Source organism: Trachemys scripta, chromosome 5 (genome assembly GCF_013100865.1).
Source record: "Trachemys scripta elegans isolate TJP31775 chromosome 5, CAS_Tse_1.0, whole genome shotgun sequence".
In the NCBI taxonomy this organism is placed as follows: Eukaryota; Metazoa; Chordata; order Testudines; family Emydidae; genus Trachemys; species Trachemys scripta.
The window spans coordinates 21780845-21806376 of NC_048302.1; the positions used below are offsets into that span (position 1 = coordinate 21780845).

General features: G+C 43.3%; 1 protein-coding gene across 3 annotated transcripts in view; it reads right to left on the reverse strand.

The window, feature by feature from the left end:
* Positions 1-25303, reverse strand: part of CCSER1 (coiled-coil serine rich protein 1) — a 1080955-nt gene extending 1055652 nt beyond the window's left edge. For all 3 annotated transcript variants that reach the window (XM_034771263.1, XM_034771265.1, XM_034771264.1), the window contains exon 1: positions 25027-25303. The gene's annotated coding sequence lies outside the window, so the exon portion shown is untranslated. The remainder of the gene's footprint in view (positions 1-25026) is intronic.
* Positions 25304-25532: the final 229 nt, after the last annotated feature.

The window sequence follows — 25532 nt, forward strand, 5'->3', positions numbered from 1 at the left end:
ATTATAAATATTTAAATGTCAACCGTGTTAACTACTTCATTGTTGATCATTTTAGCACAAACATCCAGATATTGTGCTTACCCATTGACATTGGAAACAGTGAGGCAATATGGGAGGAACAACAGTGGGGTTGCTGATTGCTGAGGTCGGTAACTAAGGGCTTGTCTACACAGTGCATTGTCTACACAGTCCACACTTCGGGGATGTGTAAATTCTAGCGCATACTAGCATGCCGTGCACTAACTGGCCCATGTGTACCCTGCTGTCGCGCACTAAAAGTTCCCTAGTGTGCATTAATATAGTGCTATTTCAAGCAAAACTATGACTTGAGCACATGCTAAGTACTTTTCTGAATCATAATGCTACTATATAAATCCATTGTACACCTGCAACTTGAACACTGTGTGCGGTTCTGGTTGCCCCATCTAAAAAAAATATATATATATATTACACACACACACACATATATATATTAGAATTGAAAAAGGACATGGAAGAGCAACAAAAATGATTAGGGGTATGGAACAGCTTCAAATATGAGGAGAGATGAAAAACACTGGGACTGTTCATGTTAGAAAAAAAAGACAACCAAGGAGGGACATGATAGAGGTCTATAAAATCATGAATGGTGAAGAGAAAGTGAATAAGGAAGTGTTATTTACTTCTTCATATAACACAAGAACAAGGGGACACCTGATGCAATTATTAGTACAGCAGACTTAAAACAAACAAAAGGAAATACTTCTTCACATAATGCACAATGCACAGTCAACCGGGGAACTCGTTGGCAGGGGATGCTGTGAAGGACAAAAGTACAACTGCGTTCAGAAAAGAATTAAATGGAGAATAGGTCCATTAGTGCCTATCAGCCAAGATGGTCAGGGACACAATCCCTTGCTCTGGGTGTCTCTAAACCTCTGACCGCCAGATGCTGGGACTGGACCACAGAGGATGGAGCACTCAGTAATTGCCTATTCCGTTCATTCTCTCTGAACCATCTGGCATTGGCCACTGTTGGACGACAGGATACTGGACTAGATGGACCATTGGTCTGACCCAGTCTGGCCATTCTTATATTCTTAATCAGGCCCTCTGTGAAGTGGTGAGTGCTCCCACTTCCAGTTATTGGAGGATGCCCAGCAGCCATGATAGCTGGACCCTTACTGAGTGCTGAGGCCAAGCTCTTGGCAAGATTCAACATGGGAGTGGCCATTTCTATGACTAACAAGAATATGCAGAGTTATAACAGTGAATGCAAAGAAAATGTATTGAAAGGACATTAAACCTCATACTCCAGCACTTGACCCAATCCCTATAAGGGATCAGGATGAGATCTAGTGTGGGAGCCACATCTGCCCTCTGTTGTTACATATTCCCGTGAAGCATCTGGTGCTGGTCACTGCTGGAGACAGGATACTGGACTACAGGAAACTTGGCTACGATTCAATCTGGCAAATCCTATGCTCCTTTTTGGCAAAATGCCTAAAAGAAATTCTTCTGCTTAACTGTCATGTACAGTGAAAGGTGGCAAAGAGAGGCAATAATACACAGGACTAATTATTCTTAGCTAACAAAGATGATGAAAAATAATTATCATTTCAACTGAATCAATTTGACTTCCTAGGAAATCTCCATTTATCATTATCATCAGCTAATCAGGTTTCTGCTTCTGTAAGGTCAAAGAAATTGACTTTAAATGAAGGGCAAAAGCAATTTTTTTATGGTTAGATCCCTGTCCCCATTCCTCAAATTGCAGCCGATATTGTTCTGTAAAACCTAATTCCAGTTAAAACCATTTATGTCAAAAATTTTCTTAGCGATGAGCAATTTCTAGAAGGTTTGGAAGTTTATTTCAGATGAAGCCTGAGAAGTCTGGATGCTTATCTGAGCTTATCATAACTCATACTCGCTGCATCTGCCTTTACTCTTCCTCCCTCCTACCTTCCCGCCAATCCAACCAGGTCTTGCATACCTCAGCTCCTAACAGGCCTTTGGACACTACAGTCACTCCCCCTAGTAGGGAGACCAGACAGCAAGTGTGAAAAATCGGGACGGGGTGGGGGTAATAGAAGCCTATATAAGAAAGAGACCCAAAAATTGGGACTGTCCCAATAAAATCAGGACATCTGGTCACCCTACCCCCTAGCTGCACATGGTGGGGACTGAAAACAGAGGTTCATTCAACCTTGGGAAGCTGTGGTCCACACAGTGCTTAAATATTCTAACTGAATGTCTACCCAAGCCCAGAGACCACGCTAGGACTGTGCTTTGCCAAATGATGTTGAACAAAACACTTAGGCCATGCCTACAATAGGGAATATGGGCAGGGAGGAGAGGAGAATCGCCAAAAGTGACAGCATTGGTTCAGCTGGTAAGAGTACCAGCGGGAACCCTATTGTTCTGGTGCCTTCTGAACCTCCTAAGGACCGTATGGTTAAGTTGGGATGGTAACACAAACGGGGATTTAAACAGGCAGCTTGTTTCTCAGCTGATGTAAACCAGTAGTTGTAGTAAATCCCATTGAATTACATGGTGCTTCGCCATTTTACCCCAGCTAAGAAACTGACCCAGAAAGAATTACTTTGGCCTTGGTTTAAAGTCCATTTCTTTGACCTTATAGAACAAATCTGATTAGCTAGTAAGACAGCTGAACGGGTGACAGAACCAGTGGGGATTTTTGTCTAAAATTTCCTAGCATAGACACTGCCTTACTGTGCATACAATCCTTGAACACGGATGGATGTATGGCCTTGCCCTTCCTGCTCTCTCCTCCCCCTTTGTTTTCCAGCCTCTGTGTCCACTTTCTCCCCCTTGATTTCAGTCAGGTAACACCCACTGCAATTGTTTAGCCATGAAAAGTAGTTCTTTCACATACTTTGAGAAATTTTTGTTTCCAGTATATGTAGCAGTTTGCATAGTTACTAGGGCAGGAGGCTGTTTGCCAGGAGAACCTAGGTTCTATTCCATTTTCTGCATGCTTGGATTTTGCCAAATCACTTAACTTCACTGAGCCTTAGTTTGCACATCTGTACAATGGGGATACGAAGCCTTTGTAATGCTCTTTTAGATCCGTGGATGGAAGGTGCTATATAAATAGCAAGTGTTATTTTTTTTATAAAAATTAAAACAAAAAAAAAACCACTAGTAGCAGGCAGGGGTCTTGAAGTTAGGAATTACCATGAGACTCTAGCTTGAAGCACTAGGAAAGAGAACACACGTAATAGCTAATTTCCAGCACAATTCAGAGTAAGTCTTGCAAAGTGGGTATATGGTTGGGAGGGGAAACTAAACTGAATGATGCAAAAGAAATACTTTGGCTAGAATCCTCAAAGTAAGACCTATCAAATGGTAGCAACGGTCCAAGGAGGTTAATTTTAATGGCTAATACCTTTGACAGTGGCCCTTTAAACTGCAAATAATGAGATCTCAATTAATGCACTCTGCTCTCCTGGCATGGTTCTTTCCAGTTTTCTGGCCAATATTCTGAAACTAAAACTTTTCCATTCTCATATAACAATTAATATTTGTAAAATGCTTTGAAAAAGTCAAGTACTATGTAAATCAGAGGTGGCCAAACTACAGCCCGCGGGACTGTCCTGCCCGCCCAGCCCCCGAACTCCTGGCCTGGGAGGCTGGCCCTGGCCCCTCCCCTGCTGTTTCCTCTCCCCCGCAGCCTCAGCTCACTCGCTTGGCTGCCGGCGCAATGCTCTGGGTGGCGGGGCTGTGAGCTCCTAGGGCAGCGCAGCTGCAGAGCCCAGCCTGACCTGGTCTCTGTGCTGCGTGATGGCGACGATGGCGTGGCTGGCTCAAGACGGGCGGTGTGGCTGTAGTGCCACCAGCCACCGGTGCTCCAGGCAGAGCGGTAAGGGGCAGGGGGGTTGGATAGAGGGCAGAGGAGTTAGGGGTGGTGGTCAGGGGGTGGGGGTGTGGATAGGGGTTGAGGCGGTTGGGGAGAGACGGGGGTTGAATGGGGGCAGGTGTCCCGGGGGGGGGCAGTCAGGGGCAGGGGTTCCGGGGGCAGTCAGGGGACAGGGAGAAGAGGTGGTTGGATGGGGCAGGGGTCCCGGGCGGACTGTCAGAAATGAGACGAGGGGTTGGATGAGGCAGGAGTTCTGGGGCAGGGCAGATAGAAGGTGGGGACCAGGCCATGACCCCCTCCCCTAACCAGCCCTCCATACAATTTACGAAACCCAATGCGGCCCTCAGGCCAAAAATTTTGCCCATCTCTGATGTAAGTGCTCAGTGTTCTTGTTACAGTAAAGAGGCCAAGAAATATTTGAAATTAGTTGTGAAATTTACGGTTTAGTTTAAATTCTTGTAGCAGACACTTGTATTTGAATCTTAATCTATTTTACCTTTATTTGTATCACAGTCACAGAAAAAATCAAAGAGTTTAAAATTTATTTTAAAATCTAAAACCAATAAGGCACTAGTTTCACTCGGTGGAATGTTTGCAACTCTTGATAGAAAAATAATGCTTACTCCAACAGAGTACAAAATGGATTTCAGTTAGAGTTAGTGAATACCATAGTTATCCCAAATTACAAAATGCATTTCCATTCCAAATGTGCATGACAGAGTGCACTTAAGCAGGTGCGTATATTGTATATTTCACAAATGTGTGCATGTGCAGAGGAGTACATGTTCTTCCCAATGTCTGCTTGACATATGCAATTTCATTGGAATTAAAAATATTTTTAGTGACAACATATCCAGGTTTCCAATTGAACAGGCTCATCCTAAAGAGCTTCAACTGTCACACAAGAAGGGGAAGATCTTTAGCACTCTGTAGTCTGATTGTCATCGATTGACACATCAAGTAGTGACTCACTGAACATGCACTTGCACACAGGAATTATCTCCTTTCCTACACCAAAAAGATTTCTATGCTCTTTCCTCATACCTTCCCAGCCCTGTTCCCTTATCTGTGTTATTAATTGCCTCTTCCAAAGGGGTAGGTCCACTTTTCTGCAAGAGGTAACTCAAGGTTCTAAATATCCCTCCGAAATTTTTGCTACAACAGTGACTGAAATGTGGTACTGTTGCAGCCAATACAAATCATTTTGGGAGTACATCAGAAATTCCCAAAAGTCATCTGCTGCAGTTGATTGAGCAGAAACAAGGATAACATTTTGGACAGCGAATCCTTCAGAGCAAAAATCCTTCAGTCACAAAGATGTTTAGATCTAGTCACTTGGAAAGCAACCAGTGTTCACACTACAGTCCATCACTCAGATGTAAGGCACTAAAGGTTGTCCACCTAACGTATGCTGAAGGACAGCCCTTATGCAAACCCTTACTTGTAACACACCAGATGGGTACAATGTATTTAGTTTCCATGTGAATACTGCACGTTGGTCTCTATTAACATTGGTTTCATTTCTGTTACTTTTCATTAGTAGAGATTTTCATTTAGGTATTAAAAACTTTTTTCTAAAGTCAATATTTGGTGTCTTGAATAATTTTTAAGCCTCAAAATCATTAAAATATCCAGCTTTTCAGCTGTGCCATTAGATGTGTATTTCAACAGAGTTCTTAATCTTATTTTGAAGAGTAAGAAATTGCAGACATAGAAACCACATGAAAGAAATGGCCTCAATCCAAAAGGAAATAATGCAACATCCTAAATTATAATTGAATATTAGTTTAATTACAGCTTACATAATTATACCTTACAACACTACTCTATAATATTGTGGCATAAAATCAAATCACACACACACAAAACCTATATTAAAAAATATTAAGCCTGTGGCAAAACACAATGAAAGCCAGAAGTTTGTAGTTAGCTGAGAAACATGCCATATGTCCTTCACTAACATGGCACAGTGAAACACTACCTTTACAGTCTTAATACACCCGCTTGTGCCAATGTAGTGGACAAAATATGCTATGACTCAATTAACTATAAATTTCTTCATTTTTGAAACTGATGTTCTTTTATATAATTTTGGCAAATAAAGTCTCTTTGGGGATATTTTATTTTTAAGAAAGGAAGAAGATATCGCACACTAATGATAAATTCTAATATCCTAGGGAAATTTTATTCTTGTAGCGTATCACAATGGCAGTCCTGTTAAATTAGCTACGTTCCTTTGGAGATCAGGTTAACTCAGGTGAAAATTGGGGCAAAAACCTTCTTTCCCTTTCCAGAGACCAAATTAGTTGTTCAGATTCAAATTTAAGTAGCACATGAGGAAATGCCAATACAGGATCATGTTCCTACAGATTCTATCAATTTAAGATGTTGAACCAGTCATAAAGGAATAGGAAACTAGAATTGGTATGCTTAATGATCGCCATATGGTAGATACAATGAGCCAATGTACTACTATGCTGGAAGCTGTTAATGGGTGCTATCAGGCGGGTCTTTGCTCTATAGACAATCATAGACCTATTTAAAGGTGAAAGGTTTGCTAAGCATCCTTCATTCAGACTATTATGGAAATAGCAATTAAATGCTCCTTTATACAGAGACAGCTGGAAACAATAGGAAGCCCTGCCCAAGGCACTTGGCCACATGGCAAAACCTGAGAGTTAAGCTTTGTGATCTAGCTTCATAGATTTTTTTAAGGCCAGAAGGGACCACTGCGATCATCTAGTCTGATTTCCTGTATAACACAGGCCATGAAACTTCCCCGAAATAATTCCTTTTGAACTAGAGCACATCTGAGGGATTTCCCTGGGATTGATAGCAAACAGAGGGGTTAGCGGGATTGATTGGTTGCTGCTGCGTGAGAGAAAGAAAGAGAGAGAGAGAGAGAGAGCTCAATCCTACCATGACAAAGTGCAGAATAAGGCCCTCTACAATATGCTGTACTAGCGAGAAAAGCAATGGCAAGCATGGCCCTGAGAAGAAGTTGAGACACAGATTTTTGGGGGCACATTACTCGCTGGTAAGGCAGACTTGGATTACTGAACAAGGAAACTATCTGCTGGTGTTTGTTCCTACTGGGTTCAGGGGGAAAGGATTTTGTGAACATTTCTTTGTAAATACAGAAGATGGCAACAAAGAAAAAAATCTGACTTGCATAATCATTTTTGTCTAATGGAAATAATCCAACAAGTTTCCAAATATTGCTACCCACTCAGGCCGAAAGGGGAAACAGTATACTGGTAGCAAGAGTGAGCACATACTTCAGGTCAACTTTGATCAGTAACATGGGCTTTTATTACATTTAAGCCAAAAAGAAGTGTGGCCAGGACTTGTTAAAAATCCAACCGTAACAATTTTAATTAAACAAATTGACATCCCCCTACTGACTGTGTGATTAGGACATTACAAGATTGTCCTCAGTCATGAGAACCTGAAGATGAAACTGACTACTTATTTTCACATTCTAAGTTGTGAGAAATATAGACAGTAACTGGGCATAAAAAATGAAAAGTTTTAAAAATTATTTTAGAGTTAATAACAAATTTTGAGTTGCAACATCTTAAAAAAGAATGCATTATTAACTTGACAACATCCCTTCAATATCTGGGCTTTCTCATAATATCCAAAGTCAACATTCCACTGCCAAATTTAGTTGTTAAGAAGAGAAAAGCAAGCATATTTGGAGAGCCAATTATTAAATCTGATTTTTGTTGCTGTTTTGAGTCTCCTCAAAAAAAGCAACTGAATAGAGTTTTAAAATAAAATAAATCAATGTGTTAATCTCTGCCCTATGAATAATTCTGCTATTCATAGCTTTTAAGAGATCGTTATGATCATTAAGTCTGACCTTTCATAATACAGGCCATTGAACTTCACCAAGAGATTCCTGCTTGAACCATTTAGAAAGATATCCAGTCTTTATTTAAAGATTTCAAGGGATGGAGAATCCACCACAACCTTAAGTAAGTTGTTTCAATAGTTAATTACTCTCACTGTTGAAAGTTTACTCTGTATTTCTGGTCTGAATTTCTCTACCCTCAGTTTTCAGACATTGGATCTTCACCTGCCTTCTTCTACTAAAATTAAAGCCCAGAAATCTCTTCACCATTTAGGTACTTAGAAAGTCATCTGTTCACCTTCTCTTTGGCACGCTATATAGATCTTCTTTAGACTCTCAGTATAAAAGCACCGTTCAAGACGTCAACACATGAGGAGTCAAACGTTAATCTGGAGTCATGCGGTGCATCAAGAGTTAACTGAATGAATTCAGCTGCTGAAGTGTTCTGCAAGGACATGGTTGCCACTGTTCGATGTATGACAAACAAGATTTCCCTTGTTCCTCCACAGGGAACCATGAGTCCTGACAAGTTTGATTCACCACCGACCCAAGTTCACCCTTAAACTTGCAGGGTTTTCTTAACTCCATTTCCCTGTACTTTATGCACTGCAAGATAAAATGTAAACACTAACCAAACAGCATCAGATTCTTAGCTGGTATAATCTTGCCTAGTCCCCTTGATTTCAATGGAGCTATGCCAATTTGCACCAGTTTATGATCTATCCCAGGGTCGGCAACCTATGGCACGCATGCCAAAGACAGCACGCGAGTCAATTTTTAATGGCACGCTGCTGCCTGCCGGGGTCCCGCTAAGCCCGCTGCCAAACCCCAGCAGCGGGCTGAGCTGGACCCCGGCAGGAAGCAGTGTGCCATTAAAAATCCTGCCCGACCCAGCCCGTTCTTCTCCAGCCCCCGCTCTCTCCGGCAGGGGAAGGGGGCAGAAGCAAGCTTGGTCCTGCCGACTGCTGCTGTAGGGCAGGCTCCGCCGGCCGCCAAGCTTCTCCCTCCCCCGCCTCTTCCCCCAGCGTGCTGCGTCAAGCCCTGCCTCCTCTCCCTCCCTGCTGCCGATGGCCCTTGCGAGGGAGGGGAGAAGAGCAGCCCCAGCGCCCTTGCTGTTCAGACCAGTAAGGAGGCAGAGAAGAGGCGGGGGAAGGAGTGAGGCGTATCCCTCCAGCCCCCTGCCATGAGCCTGGCTGCTAAGGGGGCAGGGAGCACCCCCCTGTTCCCAGCCCACCCACCCCCAGCCCTCTGCCCTGATCCCTGCACCCCCCTTGCACCCCAGCCCCCTGTATGCCCCCACGACCCCATCCCTGACTCCTGCACCCTCCACACATATGCAGCCCCCTCATATCCCATGCCCTGACTCCTGCACCCCCTCATATGCCCCCCAGCCCTCTGCCCTGACCCCTGCAGCCCCCTTGCACCCCAGCTCCCTGCATCCCCCCAAGACCCCTCCCTGACTCCTGCACCCTCCACACATATGCAGCCCCCCCACACCTCATGCCGACTCCTGCACCCCCTCTCATGCCCCCAGCCCTCTGCCCTGACTCCTGCACCCTCCACACATACCCAGTCCCCCCGAGCCCCCCTGCCCTGACTCCTGCACTCCCCCACACTTACCCAGCCTCCCCACACCCCATGCCCTGACTCTTGCTCCCTCCCACAGCCCCACCCCCCACCCTGAGCACCAGGTTGGCAGTGGGCTGAGCAGGGCCAGCGGCTGGGACCCCAGCTGGCAAGGGGCTGGCAGCCACAACCTCAGACTGGCAGCGGGTTGAGCAGGGATAGCAGCCAGGACCCTGGCTGGCAGAAGCCAGCGGATGGAACCCCAGACCAGCAGCGGGCTGAGCCGCTTGGCCCGCTGCTGGTCTGGGGTGCCAGCCCTGCTCAGCCCGCTGCCGGCCCGGGGTTCTGGCTGCCAGCCCCTTGCCAGCTAGGGTCCCAGCCGCCGGCCTCGCTCAGCCCGCTGCCAACCTGGGGTTCTGGCTGCCGGCCCCTTGCCAGCCGGGGTTCCGGCCACAGGCCCCACTCAGCCCACTGCCGGCCTAGGTTAACGGAACCCCAGGCCCGCAGCGGGCTCAGCAGGCCGGCGGCTTAAGATCAGCATTGTAATTTAATTTTACATGAAGCTTCTTAAACATTTTGAAAACCTTGTTTACTTTACATACAACAGTAGTTTAGTTATATTATATATAGACTTATAGAGAGAGACCTTCTAAAAAACGTTAAAATGTATTACCGGCACGCGAAACCTTAAATTAAAGTGAATAAATGAAGACTCGGCACACCACTTCTGAAAGATCAGGGGTTGGCAACCTATCCCATAGAAGTACTGTTACAATAATGGTGAAACAGAAGAGTCGCATCGAAAGTAAGCAATCTCAATCAAATATGTAATTGTACAGAAGAAAGAAGTAAACAGTACTTTACTTTAATTACTAATAGACTATCAACATTTTAAATTAAGTTTTACTATTTTAGCAAACCTATGTTAATACCATTATTCTCACGAGTGACACAATATCAGAGTACAGCAGTATGCCGAGTCTAGTAAGCATCAGGCCTCCGTTGCAGTAGCCACAGTACAAAAGCATATAAGATGTAAGGTGAAATTCTGGTTCCATCTGAGTCAGCGGGAGTTCTTCCATTGACTTCAGCATGGCCAAGATTTCTTCCATGGGTCTTTTCCCTGAAGGTTTCGCAACCTATGTACTGAAAACAATTCTGGAGATCAGGACAAATATAGGCCAATATTTTCAAACTTGAGTGCCTATAGACTAAGCACTTTCAATCTAGATTTAGTCATTTAAGAGGTGCTGAGCTCCCACCTCCAACTTTCATTGAAGTCAAGAGAGACTGCAGAACCTATAAGAAAAAATCAGGCCACCTACTTTAGGCACTGAAGTTTAAAAATGCTGGCCTTGGGTCTTGGCAATCAAAGCCAGCTCTCTATTAGAGATGTGAAATGACAACACACTTGGGCATGGTTATTCAATGGTAATTAATAATGATAATGGAAGTATTTCCTGAAGAGAGGCCCAGGAGTTGGGTAGCACAAACTGTTTTGAAGCTTAAGGCTGAAGATTATTGGAAGAAGTTGCCAGAAATCTCACACAGTGCCTATCCACAATATGCCTAGTTCTCCCTAACATTATCAATCCTTAACTTTCATAAATACTAGTGTTCCCAATCTGAAGCTATTACAGAAGGATTTTTGCCCAACTGTAAGCACAAGACAATATTACATAAGCAAGTCAATTGGAAAACTTAATATTTTATTACATTTTTATATTACAAATAGTCTAGAAAAACCATCTAATTCAAAGGGGCATGAGACCAGTAGGCCAGAAATGTAAGACCCTTAAAATGGTGCATTCTTGGAAATGTTTTCTTATTTAAAATGGTTTCTTAGCATATCTTCCATCTACTATCAGATCACTGCACATGTGCACAGTTTTCTTTGCACATGGTTCAAGTGCATCCATGCTTTTCCTCCCCACTCTACCCCTCTAAGATTTTAGCGGAAAGGATTTAACAGTGTCATTTTAAATCTTTCAGATACCCATACTTACTTAAGCACAACTTTGGCAGCTCTTACTGGCAATGACTGAATTAATGTTCTAAAGTAATATTTTATTTTAAAAAACATATTTTTGACAGGAGTCGGTACGTTCAACAAACCGTTGTTATGAAACAGTAGAATCCAATGATCCAGGAGAGCAAGAGCTGCAGAAACAGCATTTGAGAACTAGAGTAATATTCTTCTAAGCATTTAAACCTAGAGATTGATTCTAAGGCTGTATATCTATAGGGTTTTCCCTTGATCTCTGTCACTCCACTGGGCTATGCTTTCTAGGAAAAATGCTGAAACCACAGTCAAGGCCTGAATTACTTATGGATTTAGTGAGAGATTAACCCAGCTTTTCAATAATGACAGTAGTTTCTGAAAAGCCCATGGAGGTCATTACTGGTTTTAATGACATATTATTTATTACATTCAGGACACTGACAAAGAGTGATTTAGCTGAATAAAGTACTTCTACAAATAAAATCTGTTGTGAATTGTAAGCCATACTTGGCTCTTCAAAAGAAAATCTCCCCCACCCCCAAGTGAACACAGGCACTGCATCCCTTTTAGTTACACTAGGAAGGATTTGTAACAAGCTCACTCACCAAAAACTAGGCATGGAGTTACTATAAAGCTATTGTATCGGTGGAAATGTAAACCAAACCCCATCTGCAGTTTCTACTATTCTCAATAGGGACTTGCTATGTGGAAACACTGCAGTATCAGGTAAGGACAGAGCTGTATTAAATAATACTGTCCACAAGGATGAAACGATTTTAAATGTTTCTCTTTGGAGGGGCAGGCAGCCAGGATAGAACTAGCTGGCCAGAGAGCTTGGACCTGTGGGCGGAAGGATGCTAAGGAGTCATTGCCTGGATGCCATATATTTAGCAGCTGCAGTTGTTCAGGGTGCGGAGGTAAAGGAGCTCCAGGTATGTGCATACTGCCGCCCAAGGAGTGAAGGAAGCAGCAGAGAAGGAGTTAATTGATTAATTGACAGCCCTAGCTGCAACACATTGGGAGCATGGCACATCATTGATTTGAGCTTGTTGTGATGCATCATTTCAGTGGTATATTGAGAGTGACTGGTGAGAATATAGTGAGGGGAGATAAAGTTTTGAAGTCCATTGGTCGACCATCCTTAGGTAGATTTCTTTCCATTTATAACACGATGTAGCTAGGAAGATCAGCACAATGTAGTACAGTGTCTTGGAATTATATTGTCTCATCTCTCTACTCCTGAACAAATTACCATCACCAGTAGTGAGAAATGCCTTTTACACTCTTCCGGGAAACTATCTATTTCTACTGGGCCAGCACGTTGTCAATATTGGATCAGGCCAGGTAAAGGCTACTTAGAAGGGAGAACTTAATGGGCAAAGACACCAGCGTGAGCATATCACACCTGTGTACCATGTAACTCCATTGGCTCCCCAACTGATTCTGAAACTGTGTGTTGGGTAAAAAAATGTCACCTTTTGCAAAGGCCACAATGACGACGACAGGTGATGATATGGCACTCATTATGATAGCAAAAAGTAATAATCACCATTAAATTACACTTATTAACTAATGGAAGCAATCCAGACAGCAAAGAGAAAAATCCATTACAAAATGTCGTATTGCACATTTCTGGTGCTTAGACACCACAGAGATTGGTGATTTATTGGTGCCTAGATTAGCAGAGCGGGTGTTCTGCTGTTTAGTTAAGTTTAAGACCAGCTTTCTGTTTAAAGCTTGACTCTTCTAAATGCTCTAAAATCCTCAGTTACTCAGATTGCCTTGAAATTTGGTAAGCCTTACTAGGGCACAGGGTTCGGTTACTGATTTGGGGCCATTTGACCAATTGGTTCCTGAGATACAGCCACCTCAGAAACAGCTTTTCTTAAATTTTTTGGCAACAATTTTGGGCACGCAGAGATCAAACGAGGGTTGAGATTATCACACCAGGGTACCAAATGCCTGAGAGTCACCCCCGCAGACTGCATGCCACCCACTAGCCCTTTGTGGGGGGGATTACATGATGTGATTACCCCAAGAGTTTGATTCTCCAGTTGGGTGCATCACAGTTCTAAGGCTCATAAGCCACACATATTATACTGCACGTATGGAGAAAAAGAGAGGCGCTGCGGGGATTGAAAGCTTGCTATGAATACTTCGGAGGGACATCAAACCTGAGTATCACCCAGACACAGAGTTCAAACCCAACCCTAGACAGAAGTCTCAAATAACAGGAGGCACCTTGCTAAAACCTGCCTCTGTCAAAGGTTTGGGTTTTTTTTAATTATGTTGGGGGAAATGTAACCTGAGTAAAGGAGAATGTTCACATGGCACTAAAACTATTTCTGAAAAGACAGTAAATTCCCCATGCAAATGCTCCCTAGGAGGAGAGGGCAACTAGAGTTGCAAGAGTAGGTAGGAATGTGGGACAAGGGTTTACAGTGCAGCAAGGTGAGGGATGATATGGGGAAGGAAATAAGAGAGGTGGGTGAATAAGAGGGGTTGGAGGGTGAGATGACAGAGGCTAGCTGGAGTGGAAGGGGAGGGACACTGGGAGAGAACAGGGGCAGGGACACCTGTCAGCCCCACATTTCCCTCCTGGGTGCGCCTTGGGATCTGGGAGCTCCCAGGTCCTGTAGAGCAATCTGACCCCCCTCCTCCCCCATCAGTGCCTCTCTCATGGGGACCAGGATATAGGGGACTTTCCCTTCCGGGGGTATGAGCCTCTTTCCCTGCAGGATATGACCCCCTTCATGTGAGCTGAGAGGCTCTAGTCCCTTCCCTTCCTCATCAAAAGGAGAGAGTTGTATATGTACCTTCAAATTCCAGTCTGCTTCATTTCAAAACAGAATTGTGTAGGAAGTGTCAATAGCAGGACCCTGGAGTCTTCTTGTCATAGGTACTGTCAGTAGTTAGGCAGGATATGAGAGCCTCCACTGTGTGGAGTTAATCAAGGATAGAGGAAAGTACAGCATTAAGTAGTATCCTATATGCAAGTGTAAAGGGGTTGCAAAAGGCTGTGAAGTGGATATTAAATTTTACAAGTGTGATATTCTATCGGGGGAGAGCAGGCTTAGTTTTTAAGCATAGGGCAGGTGCATTATGGTGAAAAGGCAGAGTGTGTGTTATGGGTGTTTTGGGGCATCACTCCAAGAGGGAAGGATTATGGTTACATAGACGTTTACCTTAACTCTATATTTCCTGGTTTTCAGAACACTAAGTGTTGCAGGACTTGGCATTCTGAAAGGGCACGAGCGATCAGCAAGCAACCTGAACTCTGCATGAACAAAGCTTTTCTGCTATTTAATGAATAGATACAGACTGTGATCCTGCGGTCATACTGACCTTCACTAGGAGCATTCAGTGAGTAAGGACTGCAGGACTGGGCCAAACGAGAATTATTTTGTTGATAACAGCTACTGACCTGGGAAATCCAGAAAACATCTGAGCAGAGTATTCTGCTTAATTTACTTTGATAAGCAGAGATTAACCCTTGGGAAATAAAAATAATAAATTCAAGGATTCTTTCCTCCTCTGCCCCCTGTAATTGTTACCATTGTCATAGACTCATTAAATCCCACTGGTAAAGGTCTAAACAATTATAGGTTTGATGTGTCTGGGATAATAAAATGTTCCTTTAAGCACAAACTTTCCTGCATAAAAATAGCTTATTACGGGTAAAGAAGGAAAAGATGAAACATGCACATACACACACCCATTAATACTTCCACAGTGCAATAGAAACACAACTAAAATTGACATATGACACCGCTACAATAGGAGAGTACAAACCAGAAAAAAAAACAAAAACAACAACAATTCCAGTTTTAAAGGGATGCATCACCCTTGAAACACTTTGTTGTACTCAACACCGTGGTTTATTTTGGCTGAGATTTTCATTCCAATATGGAAGTGCATATTTTTGCACTCAATCATGGCAAGTGATTTTACAAGAATGCAGTAATACACACTTGTCTGTTAGAGTAGGATCAAGCCCATTGTATGTAAAAACATGTCCCTTGAATAGTGCATTGTACAGTATTCTGCCCAACTGGTATTGAAAATAAGTAATCGCAGAAGGAAACATTCTTGTGATAACGCTGAACACTGATGAATATTTCCTTTTTCACCCTTCCCCCTTAGGGAAAATATCACCTTCAAAATTGACTAGGTATCTTATTCTACATCATGCCTCCCTATCAGGCATAGTTGACAGGTATGTCACTTGTTTGAAATTTCACCTCCGAGACTAAAGCACTGAAAGTTACAGTTCAACTTCTCAGTAGATTTCTCTGCCCCCAAACAATCCCAGGATTTATTTCTATGCTCACCTACTACCCGAGTAACAACCATTAAAAGTGATCATCTCATCTGTATTATTCTGCACCATGACTCATCTATAAATTAAGAAATGTCCTTTCCATTGCACAAATGAATTGCAGTACCAATACTTATGTGAACATTTCTCCTGCATCCTTATATTAGGTGTCAATGGTCTTATCCAACAACTACAAACCATACTCGATGGGGACTCCATTCTGAAAGAAATCTTTCCTCATTCCCCTCTTCTTGCCTTCAGACAACCCCCCAACCTTTCCGAGATCATCATCAGAAGGAAATTCCCCACAGACCAGGACACATCAATTCAAAGTGGCACCATAACCTGCCATAACAGATGCAAAACCTGCACACATATCTTCACTACTACGATGATCAACACCCCACCAGAAGCATCACTCTCCTACTAGGGGTTGAACAGGGCATTGTTGGGAACCTTGTCTCTAGCATTCTGCACAATAGCCAGCCAGCTATCACTGCTATCCAGCCTGCTGCATTCTCCATACAGGGGAACTTAAACGTGACTCCAAAGGAAAAACATTAGATTTGAACCCTCTTCTTGATGCATCAATGACAAAGATTTTTTTTAAAGGTTATTTTCTGCATTCAACAACGAAGGTAAGACGTGGTCTTCCTGGTTTTGCTGGTGGAGAGGTCTAAACTAACAGACCACGTTGTTCTTAGCCCGTTGTGAAAAGGGGCAGCAATATTGAAACTTTACCAAAAACAGCTTTTCTTCAAAGTGTTCCTTTGAGGAACATGAGTTAAGTAAGCGTCAAAAACAAAAACAAATCCTCAGCTGATGTAAACTGGAACCACATGGGCTTCAATGGGGCTATGTCAATTTACACCAGCAAAGGATCTGGCCCCAAAACCTAAATAAAGATTACTTCCTTTCTCAATCAGAGTTCACTCATTGGATATTTCAGATACAAACCTCTAATTCTCCAGACATTCATAGACTCTACACTATGGTTTTTATTAGACCTCAACATCTCATGTAAAAAACAACCAGGAAAACAAGCAAACAAACAAAATTCAAAAAACATTTAAAGAAATCCTCAGCAACTTAAATCATTCTAATGTGATGGGGGGAAATCTGGTATTGGTTTCCAATAGGGAAATCTTCCTTGGACTCAAAATGGGGCATGCTGGATAATACTGAATTAGAGGGCAAAATCCTGGTCCCCATTCAAGTCAATAAAAGTTTTGCCAATGACTTTAATGGAGCCAAGATTTCATCCAAAGCTTGTAAGCAAACCTCATTTACCCTCAGCTCTAGTCCCCTAGTGCCCAATCTTTGGGCATGATTTTGCACTGCCTTGCATCTTAGGTAGTGCAAAATTGGTATAAATCACCACCAAATTAGGGTGACTGTTTGGCACCATGTTCACATTGCACATTTATAAATTATTGCCAAAGGTGCAGGGCAGTGGAGAATCAGCCCCCCGGCTTAAGAAAATAAATAATCTTTGCTTCTTACAAAGGGGCACAGCCTGCCACCACCTTTCCACAGTTAAAATGATGGACAGTATCAATTTCAAAATTTGAGCAAGAATGGTTCTGTTATAAAATGTCAGAGTTCTACAGTGTTATTGCACATGTAAGATTGTCCAGGACTCTTGCTCCTTAGGCAAGTCATAAATCCTGAACCGAAAAAAAGTATACAGAACAATTAACAATTAACTAGTTTCCTTAACATGTTATCTCGAAGACTGACACATATCAAAATTTTCTCCAGTAACCAAGCATTCATGTAAAAAAGAGATTTTGTTGGAGCTATGAACCCTTCGCCTTCAATATGTGAAAAGAAATCTAAGGTGTGCAGTGTGGTGGTAACTTATGAATACTACATTTGTTTTTGGATAGACACTTTGGCAGCATTAGTTAAAAATATAAACCAACAACTTTTTTTTTTATTTTTTGCTATGTCCAGATAGTTTAATTCTTCAAGCACACACATTGATTTCCAAGATTTTTCTAGTCTCTGAACTGGAACCTTTGAAACAAAGCTACTCACAGAGAAGCAAAAAGTGCACCCTGCACCAGGCAAGAGTACATGCTTGTGATGCACCTTCCTCACTCCTCCAAATGTAAGTAATTATTCAAGGATGATGCTCCAAACCCATCTGTTTCCTCACCCATCCCGCGGCACAAATGGAGCTACAATTCCACCGTGCAAGACTGCACTGCAGCACGGATCCTGCTGTGTCCAGGAGTCTCTGCACTCACAGATGAGGGCAGCATTTCCTGCACAATGAATCTCGATCCATCTGTGGATCCCAGAAAATGAATACTGGCTTGTAGACCACTGTAAGCAAAAGACAGACAAAGCCATTCCATCTTCTCCATGGCTCTATCAGGCAGTTCATTCCACCAGCAGCATCAACACCACACGCTATCAAAAGGGCCTCTATATCCCAGTTTACCCAGCATTTCTGAACACCTTAAATATCATTAGCGCACTGGCACATGCACGTTTCCATTATCTCCGTTAAAATGTTATCTAAAGCCTTCATATTGTCCCACATGATTTGGGAAAAATTGCCTCAATACATGTTATTACCCTTAGACACACTACGGACATATGAATGGTGGTGATTAATAAATATAATGGCATTCTGGGGAGGGAGGAGGGGAGGCTGACAGTATCAGCATGCCATTTCTATTGTATACATGACACACTATGTCCAGTTCATCATCAAGAATTCGCCTAGCGTTTTATACAAAAAAGATTGCTCTCTTTTTACAGTTAAGCTACAATGAAACGGGTTAATAATGGCCACCAAAGGGATTGCTATTGCTATTCTTGCTTTAACAGGTGGCTGCAAAATACAGTGTGATTAACAGAGGACATGGTTTTGTTTTTGTAGGAACTGAGACTTTAGGGGCCATTTGGACTGAACACTGTTACAAGGTGACATGAGCACCGGTCAGTGTCACTATACAAAACTTTCTGTGTCAGATTAAAATATGGTTTAAACCGCACTACTGCAGCTAGGCGGGGAAAACATGTCGCACTGATTTAACCACACACTCGCCCAAATCTCACCTTCACTATGCTAGCTGAAGTAGATCACATAATAGCAGACTTTTTCTAGTTAAAGAAATTCTGATACGTCACAGCAATATGGCAGATTGAAATCAAGAGGGGGTTCCACGACTAGGAGAGGTACCACGGGAAAAGGCACAGAGAGCAGAGTGGGAGAACGACACAACAGGAACATCAAGACTGGAGTTGTGATAAGTACCTATCTCTTGTCAGTAGAAGGCCTGATGCTGCTCTAGTTCATGTGAACAGAAGTTTTGCGATTTATGTCACTGTGAACAGAACTAGGCCAAAGGGGCTGTGGTTAAAATGTTTTATGTTACAGGGTGCAACGCATACGTTGTAACACAGGATTTGTTTGCTTTCTTGTTTACATGTTAACTATGCAATGTATCTGCCTTATTCTTTTTTAAATGCGTTCTAATATTTAACATGTAGGACATATTTATATTTTTTACATATAAAAGATGTACATGGAATGAATCAAGTACACTTTATATTTAAATAAATAAATACATAAACAAACAGTAACCTTAGGCTCATTCCTGCCTGCAAACTGGATGAAAGAGATATTACAAAGGGTGTTCAGATACTACACCGATGAGCAACCTTATAAAAAGATAGATAGGTAAGGCCAGATCCTCAGATAGTGAAAACTGCATAATTCCACTGAAGTCAATGGAGTTACACTGATTTAAACCAGCTGAGGATCTGGCCAAATGATGTCACCATGCAAAGTACGACCCATACAACTTCAATATTCATAAAGACACAACACTGCCATTATACTTTCTGAAGGTACACACACACACAGAACCAGTATAATGTTGGCACAATTAAAAGACTGCATTACAAAACCCAGTATGTAGTAATTTGACAAATCACATCCAGTTTTCAACAGACCACCAATAGGTCCACTTTTGACAAAGGAACAGCCGCTCTGCTAGATTTCAACTTTCTGTTATTGATATGCTGGAGCTTTATAAAGTTAAGTTATCTTTAAAATAAATAAATAAAACAACAACAACAATGGACAAGTGATTTTTCCCTCTCCACTTCCTTCATTCTAAAAAAATGACAGATGTTTTGGCTCAAACTTTCAAAAAAAACTCTCTTGGATATTTGTGAAGATAAACATATTAAAGATTGTGAAGTTCTCAGATACTGTGGTAATGGGAGTCATGTATGTAACTTAGATATATAATTTGGTACTTTAGATATGTTATTGATGCTGGAATCTTCCCTATTTGGGGGTGTTGCTACATTCCCACACATATTATGAATCTGACCCGACTGCAGAAATGTAGGAAGTACAAAATTCTGAAGATATATTTTGCCATACATTTGCATACATAATTATAATCAAACTACACTGTATATGTGCTGAAGCTGATCTTATACATTGGTAGATTATTCAGTTTCTCCATCTGAATAATGTTTTGTAAAGACTCACAAAATGCACACACAACAGAGATTTCAATGTAGATATTTTTGCAAATTCTTTCCTCCACTCTTTTTTTTTTTAAATCAGGATTTCCTTGCATATATTATGCTGCCTTCCTATCTCCCTGTAGTCCTATTTCTCATAGCCTAAACTCAGATTTTATTGCAAAATGACTATCCTAGACAGGACAGATCATGGTGCTGATAAAGGCAATGGCCTTCTGTATAAAGCATAAGCATTTTGTTACTGTCCAACAGGGAAATCAAACTACAGTTGTCATAGTGTATGTGAGTTTATATTATCTAAATGATGCACTCTGACATGCAGTACAGAGAACGCCAGTGAAAAAGCTATAAATAAAAATACCTATAAATTTAACTAGTGAATAACTATACTGTTATTTATTCAATTGCATGTATATTATATAGATGTAACTTCCATTATCCCAGAGTTATAGATCCTTGCTGAAGTGTACGGACATACATGAAATGATACAAGTGCAAATCACACTATGGATATTATTTTAAGTGCTCATAAATGCTGTATTTTACATGTCATGTCACAAAGCCAATATTCTGAAATAGCTAAAATTCACTACAAAAGTCAGGTTAAGTTTATTAATATGGCATCTTAGCCTTAAGCCATAGCCCACAATAAATAGAAGATGATTTTAAAATCATCACTACAAAATGCATACTTTAAAAGGCAAGCAAATGAAGCAGATTTTACTACCATTGTAGAAAACTGCCAAATGAATCTAATAAAGGAAGTGGATGTGATGGCAACACATGATTATACCGCAGGATACAAAGTTGGGCCTTGAAACGGCCAAGACTTATGCACATACTTAACTTCATGCTCTGCGAACAGCCCCTTTAATGGGCTTATAGGGTAAAATCCTGGTCCCATTTAAGTCATTGGGAGTTTTGCAACTTAAGTTTAAGCACTTGCACTGTACTGTCCCTCCACATGAGTGTATTCAGATACAATTTTCAACATCTACAGGTAAGTATATTTTAACACATAAGTTTCAGAGAAACGTATTTTGTGTGCACCACTCACTGCCTGCACCTGAATTACCTTACAGTGCTACTTATTTATTTACTGCAATTTATAAAACGTAAAAACCATTCATAGTTCTGATCCTGCAACAGACCCCACGCAGCCAGGCTGTTCCACCCATGCAAAGCCCCAATCACATCAATAGATTCTATACATGTGTACGGAGTTGCTCAAATGGAGTGAACTGCAGCATTGGGACCTGTGTTTGTAGTTAACAATAATCTGCAAAACAAATCAACCAACCAACCAAAAAACAAACAAACAAACCAAAGACAATGTTTTCACAATAAAGCCAGTTCTGAAGTCTGTACTAAGACAAAATCCCCACTGATGCCCATGGGAAGTTCACCTAAGTATGGACTAAATAAGAACTTCTGGAATGGGTCCAACAGAATTTACACAAAGCCCTTTCTATATCACAGAGTTTTGAGTGTGGATAATAAAATGCTTGTGCAAAAAAGTTTTCAAACACAATTACAAGTTTTAAAATCTTATGTTCCACAAAGAACTATCATAGCAAGAGAAACAAAAATACATTACTTAAAAACTGTACCTTCCCTTTATGCAGTACCTGTTCAGTCTCACAACACACAATGTAGGTATTATTTTAACAAATGGATAAACTGAGTCTTAGAAAGACGAGGTGACTTGCACGAGAATGGCAGAGTTAGCAACAGAACCCCAAGTTATCAATCCCGAGTCTCTTTTCCCTTGTAGTGGGGAACAAGGACATATGTATTTGCAGTAGAATATTCTATCACTTCACACACAGAATGCCAGAGAAGACTGAAGTACCATCAGATTTCTAGCCTTGCTTATCCACCACACTACAATGAACTCTGAGGGGGAAATCACCCCTGCTGAACAAAGCCTTATGCAGGGCATTAAGTAAGAGTTGGGGAGGATGAATTCATTCCCAAACCTGTAGGCAGGCCTTGGGGTGTAATGCACTCCCTCCTCAGCTTCTACTGTGACCTGCAGACAAGAATATCAGAATTTCCACTCCACACCCCCTCTACTGGATATGAAGAACCCTATGTCTGCATAGTCTTTGACCTCATGGTCCTTCTTCCAGCTCACCTCCAAACTACCACACTGAGGATCTGCACCATGCAAGGGAATTCAGGACCTTTGACACTCTATACAATCTTAGCATGTGTATCAAGAGGGCCTTATACAGGCGCTTTGTGTACCACACAGGGATTCCATCTTGTGGGCCCCATACTCATGCAGGTTTCCCTAGGAATGGTGCCCTAGTTGAACTGCACAACTGATCCCAAACATAAGGTAAGAACCCAATCCTACTCCTATTGAAACCAGCGAAGATTTTCCAAATTCCTATTGGCTTCAATGGGAGCAGGCCAGCGTGTCCATGCTCTCACTACCTTCCCTGGCAGGGCTACCTACTTTCGGAACTGTACAAGCCACTCGCAGACCCACCACAGCGTGAGAGTTGCCACAGGCACCTTGTAGCACCATAATAGGCCCTCTTGGAGGACATTCCAGCACCCGAGGCCTTCCTCTGGTGTATAACCCAGGACTGAATCAAGCCCCCTGGCATTTTGATATCTTAAAAAAATATTTAAAAGTTTGTCAGGCTACTGACTTCTGTCCAACAGCACCATTTAAGAACAAGAGTAAAAGCAACTCCTATGCAAGAGATGCATATGTATTATTATCCATTATCATCATGAGCATACTTCTATCTACATAATTACAAATCCTGCCACTCTTTAATTTTAATTGCATTTTGCTACAGAGTCATAGTTACATATACCATAAGGAGTTGTAAAGAGGATGGAAAACTTCCAAAATGACTAGGTGCAATGTCTTTGCTGTCTAAATATTTTCAGGTCATTAATATTTCACTTTTATATAATCTTTAACTGATTTTGCAACATGTTCCTTCCCCCTCCCCTTTTAAGTTCGAGCAAAAGGGACTGTTTGAAGTAGCTAGTAAACCTTCCTAGTCTCTTTCCCCTTCTGCCTCTAGAGAGTTTTAACACTTCAAGTGCAATATAAACCAGAAGGAAAAACATGTCTAGCATAGAATCTGCTCTTAAAGGGAGAATTTTTTCAGGTTTCCCTTCTAGACACATTCAGCTGTGAAAATGTCTAAAAGGGAAATTGGTGGAAAGAAGTGATTACTTTCTCCACTGTGGCTCCCAGGGACAAGCTGAAGGGAGGGAGAGAGCTGTCAAGTGTGGATGATGGCTGTGGCCTCTGAGGAGTTTCACTTCTTCACCAGAAAGGAAAACTGTTCTCAACTCCTCCGTGAGACAACTCCCAGCACCTTTCCTTTCCTCAGGGAAAGCCAAAGCGTGTATTCACCTGAGGACAGCGCTTACAGTTAGGGAAAAGGACATGAGGATGTACTAAAGGAAAGCATGAGATTTTCACAAGCCCCTTCCATAATTAGTATCAGGGGGTAGCCGTGTTAGTCTGTATCTACAAAAACAACAAGGAGTCTGGTGGCACCTTAAAGACTAACAGATTTATTTGGGCATAAGCTTTCGTGAGTAAAAACCTCACTTCTTCGGATCCATAATTAGCAACATCCCCATTTCTTCCACCCTGTGAGGCATCTCATGTGATTCAGAAAGGGACAGGTAACATCCTTCAGCTCATGACTCAAAGGTGAGCCACCTAGAAATGCTGCACGTCATCATCCGATGCCACCACAACCTCCCCATTCAAATCTCTCCTAACAACCCCCTTCTTCCTGCAATCCCCAGCTGAATGAACATTTCAAAAAAAGACAGAATGAAAAGCCATACTTAGATCCTTACTCTCCTCTCATTCGCACATCAGGGAGAGTCAGGAATAATTCCACTGACACCAGTGGGAATTCTGTCAGCACCAGAGGAAAAGCAGTGTCCTCTGGATTTCCCAAAGCCTCCTGTCTAGTCTAGCTCTGTCTTTGGGTTAGGACACTCTTCAGGTCAAAGCCATGCTGAATCTTCAGGTCTTGTGCAGCACGGAGCACATTGTCAGCACAAAATGAACAATTCCTAGTAATGTCACCATCTCTCTCCCTCTCCTCAGAGCCTCCTCCACAAATGTCACATGCCCTCGCTGCCCCTCTCTGGTGCGGGTGGCTAGGTGCTGGCTGTTTGCGAATGGCTAGTGAGGGAGCAGTGGCCCAGGGGGAAAGAAGAGGTGACATGTGGCATTGTTGGCAAGTCCATGGCTCCCACATTTTGCAACCTGCCTCCCCCGGCTGCAGGCGTCCCGAGTCCCCTTTAAGTGCTGCAAAGCGGTGAGTGAGCAAAGCCTGCCTCCTCTCCCTCGCTGCCAACCCACAGGAGCCCTTGAGCCAACCCTCCTCCCCCCACAAAGCGACTTGTCCTCTTCCTAATCCCAGCCGCCGCTGCCGACTTGCTGGAGCGAAGCTCTGGCAAATCCCCGGAATCAGCACGAACGCCCGGCACGGGCAACGCGGATCTACCCCCGCCTCCTGCCACTACTGCTCAGTGCAACCGCGCACCGGGGCCCCGACCGGCCCAAGCTGCCCTCCTCCTGCTCCCAATCAGCTGGCCCTGCTGCCTGCCCGGCCCCGGATCTACCTGCAGGAGCAATGCCCCGCTTCCCCTCCCTCTGCAGCCACCCACCCTGGCAACACCCTCATGCAACGCCCCCCTCCCAAAATGCAACCGCAGCCCCCACACCCTGGGGCAGAGACAAGCCACCTCCCCAAATCCTGTGTCAAGAGCCCAGCAGCAGCCCCGAGGCCTGGGCTGGCTCCCCCTGCACCGTGTGTCACCTGCCAGGCTAATCCCAGCCCCGGGGCATGGAGCAGAGCAAACCGCAAAGGCAGAGGCGTGAGTGGGGCATGAAGGGTATTTACTACCTGGCTGGGCTGCTGCTCGCTCTGGGCTCCTCCAGCGCACTGGGAGCTTGGTTTCTGGTGGGGAGAAAGCGGGGGGTGGCAGGGCTGAGTCTCTGCCTTGCCCCCCACCTCCTCCTCTGCTTGCTGGTTTTCCTTTCTCCCCCCCACTCCCACCCTTTGGTTCAGGGCTAATAATCCTCCTGGAGCCAGCCCGGCTCCTCTGCGAGAGCCGCCGCTTCCCAGGCAGGCATGTTGTTGCCGTGTGAGCGAGCAGAGGACGGATTGGCAGCCGGTGGGGTGTGTGTGTGCTGGGAGGACGAGGAGCAGGGGAGGGATCAGGGGAGGCGCTTCCCAGCGCGTCGGTGTGTGTTGCCACCTCCCTGCTGCAGCGCCCGGTCCCACCCCGGCTGCCCAGGCGTGCGAAGGGGCGGCGGGGAGGGGTGGGGCGCCGCAGCGCCAGGAGTGGATTGACAGGGAGGATTTAGGCAACCTCACCTCGCTGGGCTCGGAGTCAGCGGGGAGGCAAA